Raw genomic sequence first — 6,705 nt, 5'->3', positions numbered from 1 at the left:
AGGATCAAACCCAGTGCCTCACATGTACTAGACAAGTGCTCTGCCACTGTGTTACAGCCCCAGCCCATTGCTTCCAATCTTTAAAACAGCTACTCAGTGTTTGATAGTCTTGAAAACACTTTGAAGAAGGAAAGCAAGTTAATCAGGAGCATTCATGGTACCCTAGAGAGCCAGCTTTGCTCCAGGAAGTCAGCAGGGCCAGGGGAGCTCCACCCCTTTCCCATCTGAAGTAAGGTGGCTGGAGGAATACCCTTCACTGACCCTCACAGGTCAGAGTGTACCTTCAAAGTAATCATCTTTCCTGAATTCTAGTTTTCAAAGTAATACTAAAAATGTGCAGATATGGTTCCAGGGGAATAAATATTTCAGTTCAGGTAAATTTAAAAGTAACATTCTCATTTTTTCCTAATAATGGTGTATATTTTCTTTCACTATTGTAGATGCAACAAAGGTAAGGGTGAGAAAGGAGCACATTTAGAGCAGAATCTGTGCTACTTAGAGCCTGCATTCTCTATTTAAAATACATTCACTCAAGATTAAAGAGCAACACAAGAAAACTACACAGTGTACTAATTTTTAAGTCCTTTTATTTTCTAATTACTTTTTAGTTGTCAATGGACCTTTATTTTATTTATTTATATACAGTGCTGAGGATCAAGCCCAGGGCCTCACTCATGCCAGGCAAGTCCTCTACCAATGAGCCATAACCCCAGCCCTTAATTTCCTTTTGAAAAAAGGAAATAACCAAGGTTTGGTGATAGAATCTGATGTTCTCTTTATGGACATAGAGTAAATTAAAATGTTATTTTTTTTTTAAATTTATTTTTTAGTTGTAGTTGGACACGACACCTTTATTTCACTTTTTTTATGTGGTGCTGAGGATCGAACCCAGGGTCTCGCACGTTTGAGGCGAGCACTCTACTGCTATAACTAAAAAATAAATATAAAAAATAGCCCCTAGAATTTTTTTTAAATAGTTGTAGATGGGGCTGGGGTTGTGGCTCAGAGATAAAGTGCTTGCCTAGCATGTGAGTAAATGATTAATGTGCTGATGTCATAGCAAGGTTTAGAGGGAGGCACATCTCACACAATAGGGTGAACACCCAATCATCATACTTATGAACTGAGGGATCAAAAATGTTAGAATTTTTAACCTCTTGCAATGCTAGGGATAGAACACAGGGCCTTGGGTATGCTAGGAAGTGCTGTACCACTGAGCTACACCCCCAGTCCTTATAAAGGATTGTTTTAAATTTAAATGGCTCCCCAGAAGTTGCTGAGGGTCCTCTATTCCCCCACATGCCTATGACAGGAAGCTGCATTCAAATTTCTGACTGCTTGACAACTAACCTTCTTCAGGATAAGCTCCCGCTTCAGAGGGCCACCAAAGCCCAAGGGCCCAGGCTAGACTTTGGGAGCAGGAGATGTGCATGTGGACATGTGTATGCACCTGCTTGTGGTTGTCCTATGTCTGTTTCTGTTGAGTAGCCAAACCTGCTGCCTGTCTCTGCCTGTCTGAGGGGTTCTGATGGGTCTCTGGCATCTCTAGAACACCAGTCTCCTCTGCCTGGCCTGCTTTCTTCAGTCAGCTTGAGTTGCTGATCCCAGGGACTCATCTGACACTCAGGTCTTCTCTAGTTCAGAACTGCACTGTAAGACAGCCTAGGGCATGGCTCTGCTCCTAGGGTGGCATTGATCCTGCCTGTGGGTCCCTAACTCATGGTTGCAGGAGTGGAAATCTTCCTTTTCCTGGAAAAAGGACCAGAGCATCTTTGCTTAGCTTTCTCACTGCAGTTCTGGTACAGCAACAATCAAACCTTTGAGGAGAGTTGTCAACATAGGTTAGCAGCAGTTATTAGAGCTAAACCAGAGACCCCACAGCTCCATTTCGAGGAATTGATGCAAGGCCTGGCAGGGAGGTAGAATTAAACAGAGGTTCACTAAAATTGTGCATGACTTTTGTGACTTGGTCTCTACCTTCATCAAGGGCTGTTTTCTCATGGAAAAGTAATGATGTTGGACAAAACTTCTTTGACCCAGTTAAAAAACATTGTTTTTATTTTAAATTCAAGCATTCTCACACACTGCTAGTTGAAATACTAGCAAGTTCACATGATACATGAACTTTGGAGTTAGACAGATGGGTTTCAAATTCAACTTTGAACTTATACAATCATTCTGTGTTGTTTTTTAAAAAATAAAAGGTGAAAGATTTATATGATCTGAGAAAGAACCATGTATCCCTTTCTTTTTTTGCAGTACCAGGGATTGAACCCAGGGGTGCTCTACCACTGAGATATACTCCCAGTCCTTTTTATTTTTTATTTTGACACAGGGTCTTGATAAATTGAGCAGGGTGACATTCAACTTTCGATTCTCCTACCTCAGCCTCCTGGGCTGCTGGGATTACAGACAGTGCCACCATGCCTGAGTCCTTATTTTTAAAATAAAGATTGAGTTACTTCCTAAGATCTTTGTGAAGATGAGTTAATTGATATCTAAAGTCTATCTTAAGAGTTAGCTCAACAGAAAGTAGCTATTAGAGGGGAAGGGGAGGTAGTGAGGAATGAAACTGACCAAACTTACATTATGTACATGTACACATATATCACAATAATTCCCACTATTTTTTAAAAAATTTATATGTGGTGCTGAAAATCGAACCCAGGGCTTCACACATGCTAGGCAAGTGCTCTACCACTGAGCCACAATCCCAGAACACCACCCCCCTTTTTTTTTGTACTGGGAATTGAATCCAGGGGCACATAACCACTGAGCCACACTCCCAGGCCTTTTTTGAATTTTATTTAGAGACAGGGTCTCACTGAGTTACTTAAGTCCTCACTAAATTGCTAAGGCTGGCTTTGAACTTGCAATCCTCCTGCCTCAGGCTGCTGAGCTGCTGGGATTACAGGCATGTACCACCATGCCCAGCCTGATTCCCACTATTATGTATAATTAAAATATACCAATAAAGAGAATAAAAAAAGAAATATGACCTCTTAAAACTGAAAAAAAATGTTGATATTATTTCCTTTAAGGAAACTGACAATATGTAAGCTATAAAAATGTACATTCTTTTATCTCCCAAATGTAGTTCTGTTGGAGGGACAAATGAGGCAAGGCACTGAAGATAGCAGGAAACAGTTTTATTTGGCTGCAGCCAGGTTCAGAGGGCATAGCTTTTGCTGTAATCAATTAATCCCCTGAACCCTGAGTTCAGGGAGTTTCAGAATTTTATACCCAGCATGTAAGGGGAGGGGCTCAGAAGTTCACATAAAAGCAACTTTTTCTTTCACTGTTCTGGACAAGTTAACTCTTCAAGGACAATACCTGAGAGGGGGAGAGCTTCATCTCCCTTTTCTTTCCTCCCCCTGCCAGCTGTTACCATGGGCCCATTAGTAACTTATTTTAAAAATGTAGATATCTCTGTGAAGCCCAGCTCAAGGCCAGAGGCCTTGTTTACACATATCTTCAAAGTACTATACTGGATACATTTGTGAAAAACTAGTAAGGGGGTATCCAGCACCTGGAGTGCTGGTATCTTCTCGGCCAGTGGCCAAGTAAATAGGGCAACCTGAAAATAGAAAGTTTATCTACAATGGACTGTTTTGCAGAGACTCTTTTGCTGACAGTCCCAAAATCAGCCATGGTGAAGAGGGCTTTTCTGTGGAGAAAGGGGGTGCCACTTCAATTCTAGAAATATTCTGAAATAACTCAATGTAAAAACGTAATATAAAGGTGTTCACTGTAGTAGTTTTACTTGTAATGGCAATACATTTGTGCCAATTTAAATGTTCTAAAATGGGAGACTGGGCAAATAAAGTACAGTAAATTGCAAAAGATGGCATACCATATGGATTTCAGAATAGCCTCATGTTTGAAAAGGACATTTAATCAGACAGTAAAATGCTCGTGGTATTTTGGTAAGTAAAAAACATAGGTTAGCTCTAGTTCTGGCAAAATGACAGATTAGACAAGCTACTTCCAAGCCCTAAGAGAGGTATGAAGCTTCTGGCCACCACCAGTGGACAAGTTCAACAATAGAAATTCCCAAGTTACCACCAATGGCTCAGTACCAGTTGGCTAGCATCAAGGAGGCAGAGCCAGGAGGTTATGTCTGACAGTAGAAACTCCAAATACAACAACCCCAACTTGAACTAATGCTTACTGTGAATGGACAAAGCTACTGGGTAAGTCCAAGAGAAAAAATATTGGTTTGCCACTTCTGGCAAGTGGATTTTTTAATGGAAAAGAAAAAAAATTAATTTTACTTGGTTAAAACACAAACTTAGGACTTTAAGAAAATGAAAAGATAAGTCAGTGTCTCACAGTTCTTAAAGTGATTAAGAGATCTGTTTTCTTTCTGCATAAAACAACAGAGTTTATCATTGATGTACAAATAATTAATATTCTACTTCATAAGACCATTTGATCAATAATAACATATTACAAGGATTACAAGGAACTTCAGAACAAAATAAGAATTACTTAAACAGTAAACTGCTCTTTGTGATCCTACAGACTTATGTATTAGCCTCACAATCAGCAATGAGGAAACTGCTGGTGGGTGATGTCATCAACTGAAAACTGCCTCTCTAGGTGACATCCTACAGTGGGAGAAGCTGTCTCTCAAAAGAACGTCAAGTCTCCAAGAGAAAGACACAACCATGATCAGAGTTCACTGCGCAGGAGGTGTCCTGGTGGCCTTAAGACAGCAGAACAAAAGCTCCCTGTGGGGTAGCTGAGAAGGGTGTTCACATTCAGGACAAGGTGCTTGGTTTGCAGTGTTGCTGCTTCTCCTCCAGCCATTTCCAGGGCTGCAGGATATGGGGTGGCAAACAGGTAGGGCGCAGAAGTGCAGTGCAGGCCACATGCTGTCACTTTGGGCACAAACACTTCCCTTAGGAGGGAAGATGAACTTCATGGTGCCCTACGAGGCCCTCAGCGAGGCCAGGAAGATGGACAGTGAAGGTGGAAAGACTCTGGCCTCCACCTCCATTTCTAGTCACAGACACAGCAGCTTTCTGTAACTCTGGGGTAAGGAAAAGTTCTGATGCTTAAAGAAAGGTCTGGAAGCCTTTCCTTAAACCAGGAGGGAAGGAGCAAAATGGGGAAGAAGGTGATTAAGAGGGGGACGCAAGAAAGCAAGATCAGCCTTCTCTGAGATTTCCCTTGACTCAGCCTCTGCAGCCCTGAGTCCTGACTCTGCCTTTGCTCCTGGTGCGACCTTGGCCAGGAGTTCACTAGGTAAGTCAGCAGAGCCACCACATGCCAGAGGTGGAGCAGAGGCTCCATGGCCTCCTGTCCTGGAGCACAGGCCAGCACAAGCATGCTAGGCCCATCCAGGCTCTGGTCATCGCACAGCAGAAGGGAAGGCCCCTGCCTGTCTGCCATGTTCATCTAAGTCTAACACCCAGGTCCCACCTCCCGCCTGAGGCTGCTCCAGCCTTCCACCCTCTGAGACCACCAGACTCCCATGCATTCAGTCACACAGTCCAAAGTGCCCTCAGACACTGTGCTCAGAGAGGCTGTAAGGATCCTTGGCTGTAGGTTTTCATTTCTTATTTAAATGACAAATACCAGAGGACAAAGGCCATGGTATTTCTGCCTCCACCTCTAATACTTATTGAAGTCAGTCAATAAATATTTGACCAGGAAAAAAAAAAAAAAACAAAAAAACGGAAAAAACAAGTTGGTGAAAAGGCCAAACAGAAGAGAAGAATCAGAAAACAATAACAAAAAATTACTAGAGAATGCAGACGAAGGCAGTGTGATGTGACATGAGACACACCTCGTCTTCTTATTTGTGGCCATTTTTACTAGAGAGCAGAGATGAACAGAGGTCAATCTTGGTTTAGGAATGCCCTGGCATCAGAAATAACAAAAGGGCTGAGATTGTGGCTCAGTGGTGGAGCACTTGCCTAGCACATCTGAGGCACTGAGTCTGACTCTCAGCACCAAATATAAATAAAAAAATAAAGGTCCATAAAAAACTAAAAAAAAAAAAAAAAAAAAAAAAAAATACCACTCAGTTAAAAAAAGAAAGAAAGAACGAAGTACTAAATGGGGCAGAAGAATACTAATCACAGGTTAGAAAAGGCAGGATTCTTCAATGTCTTCTCCAGTTCCATACTTCTGGGGTTGAACTGAAATGTTCTAGAATGGGAACTCATCAGATAGAGGATATAGAGATTAACTCCAGGTGGAGGATACCTGATTGTACTCCTCCCACTAGCTAGAGGGCATAGGGATCTACTCCCCTTATGGGTGAAGCACATGGGGACCTACTTCTCTCATGGGGTGGAAAGCATGGAGATCAACTCCCCTGTGCAGCAGAGGGCACGGGGATCCACTCCCCAGACTGAATGGAAGGCACTGGAATGTACTCCCCTCAATGGGTGGAGAATGTAAGGATCTACTCCTTGTGTCAAGTGGAGGGTACAGGGATCTACTCCCCTCATGGGGTGGAGGATGCAGGGATCTACTGCCCTCACTGGGCATAATGCCCTCATTATGAAGTGGAGAGCACCATGATCAATGACCCACACTGAGCAGCAGGCACTGCCAACAAGATGAAATGTCTCCTAGGTCCCAAGAACTGGGATCCTGGTCAGTTTCTGTGTAGACAACCACCTATACAAGGCTGGGTTTGTAGCTCAATGGTAGAGTACTCACCTAGCATGTGTGAAGTACTGGGTTTGA

General features: G+C 42.6%; 1 non-coding gene across 1 annotated transcript; it reads right to left on the bottom strand.

Moving 5' to 3' along the window:
• Nucleotides 1-1,031: 1,031 nt before the first annotated feature.
• On the bottom strand, nucleotides 1,032-1,132 carry LOC114079157 (small nucleolar RNA U13). Its single transcript, XR_003580447.2, has one exon. It is a non-coding gene; the product is annotated as a small nucleolar RNA U13 (small nucleolar RNA).
• Between the last annotated feature and the right edge of the window lie 5,573 nt (nucleotides 1,133-6,705).

This window comes from Marmota flaviventris, chromosome 16 (assembly GCF_047511675.1).
Source record: "Marmota flaviventris isolate mMarFla1 chromosome 16, mMarFla1.hap1, whole genome shotgun sequence".
Classification (NCBI taxonomy): domain Eukaryota; kingdom Metazoa; phylum Chordata; class Mammalia; order Rodentia; family Sciuridae; genus Marmota; species Marmota flaviventris.
The sequence above is the reverse complement of the archived record's forward strand: the minus strand, read 5'-3'. Positions and strand labels throughout refer to the sequence as shown.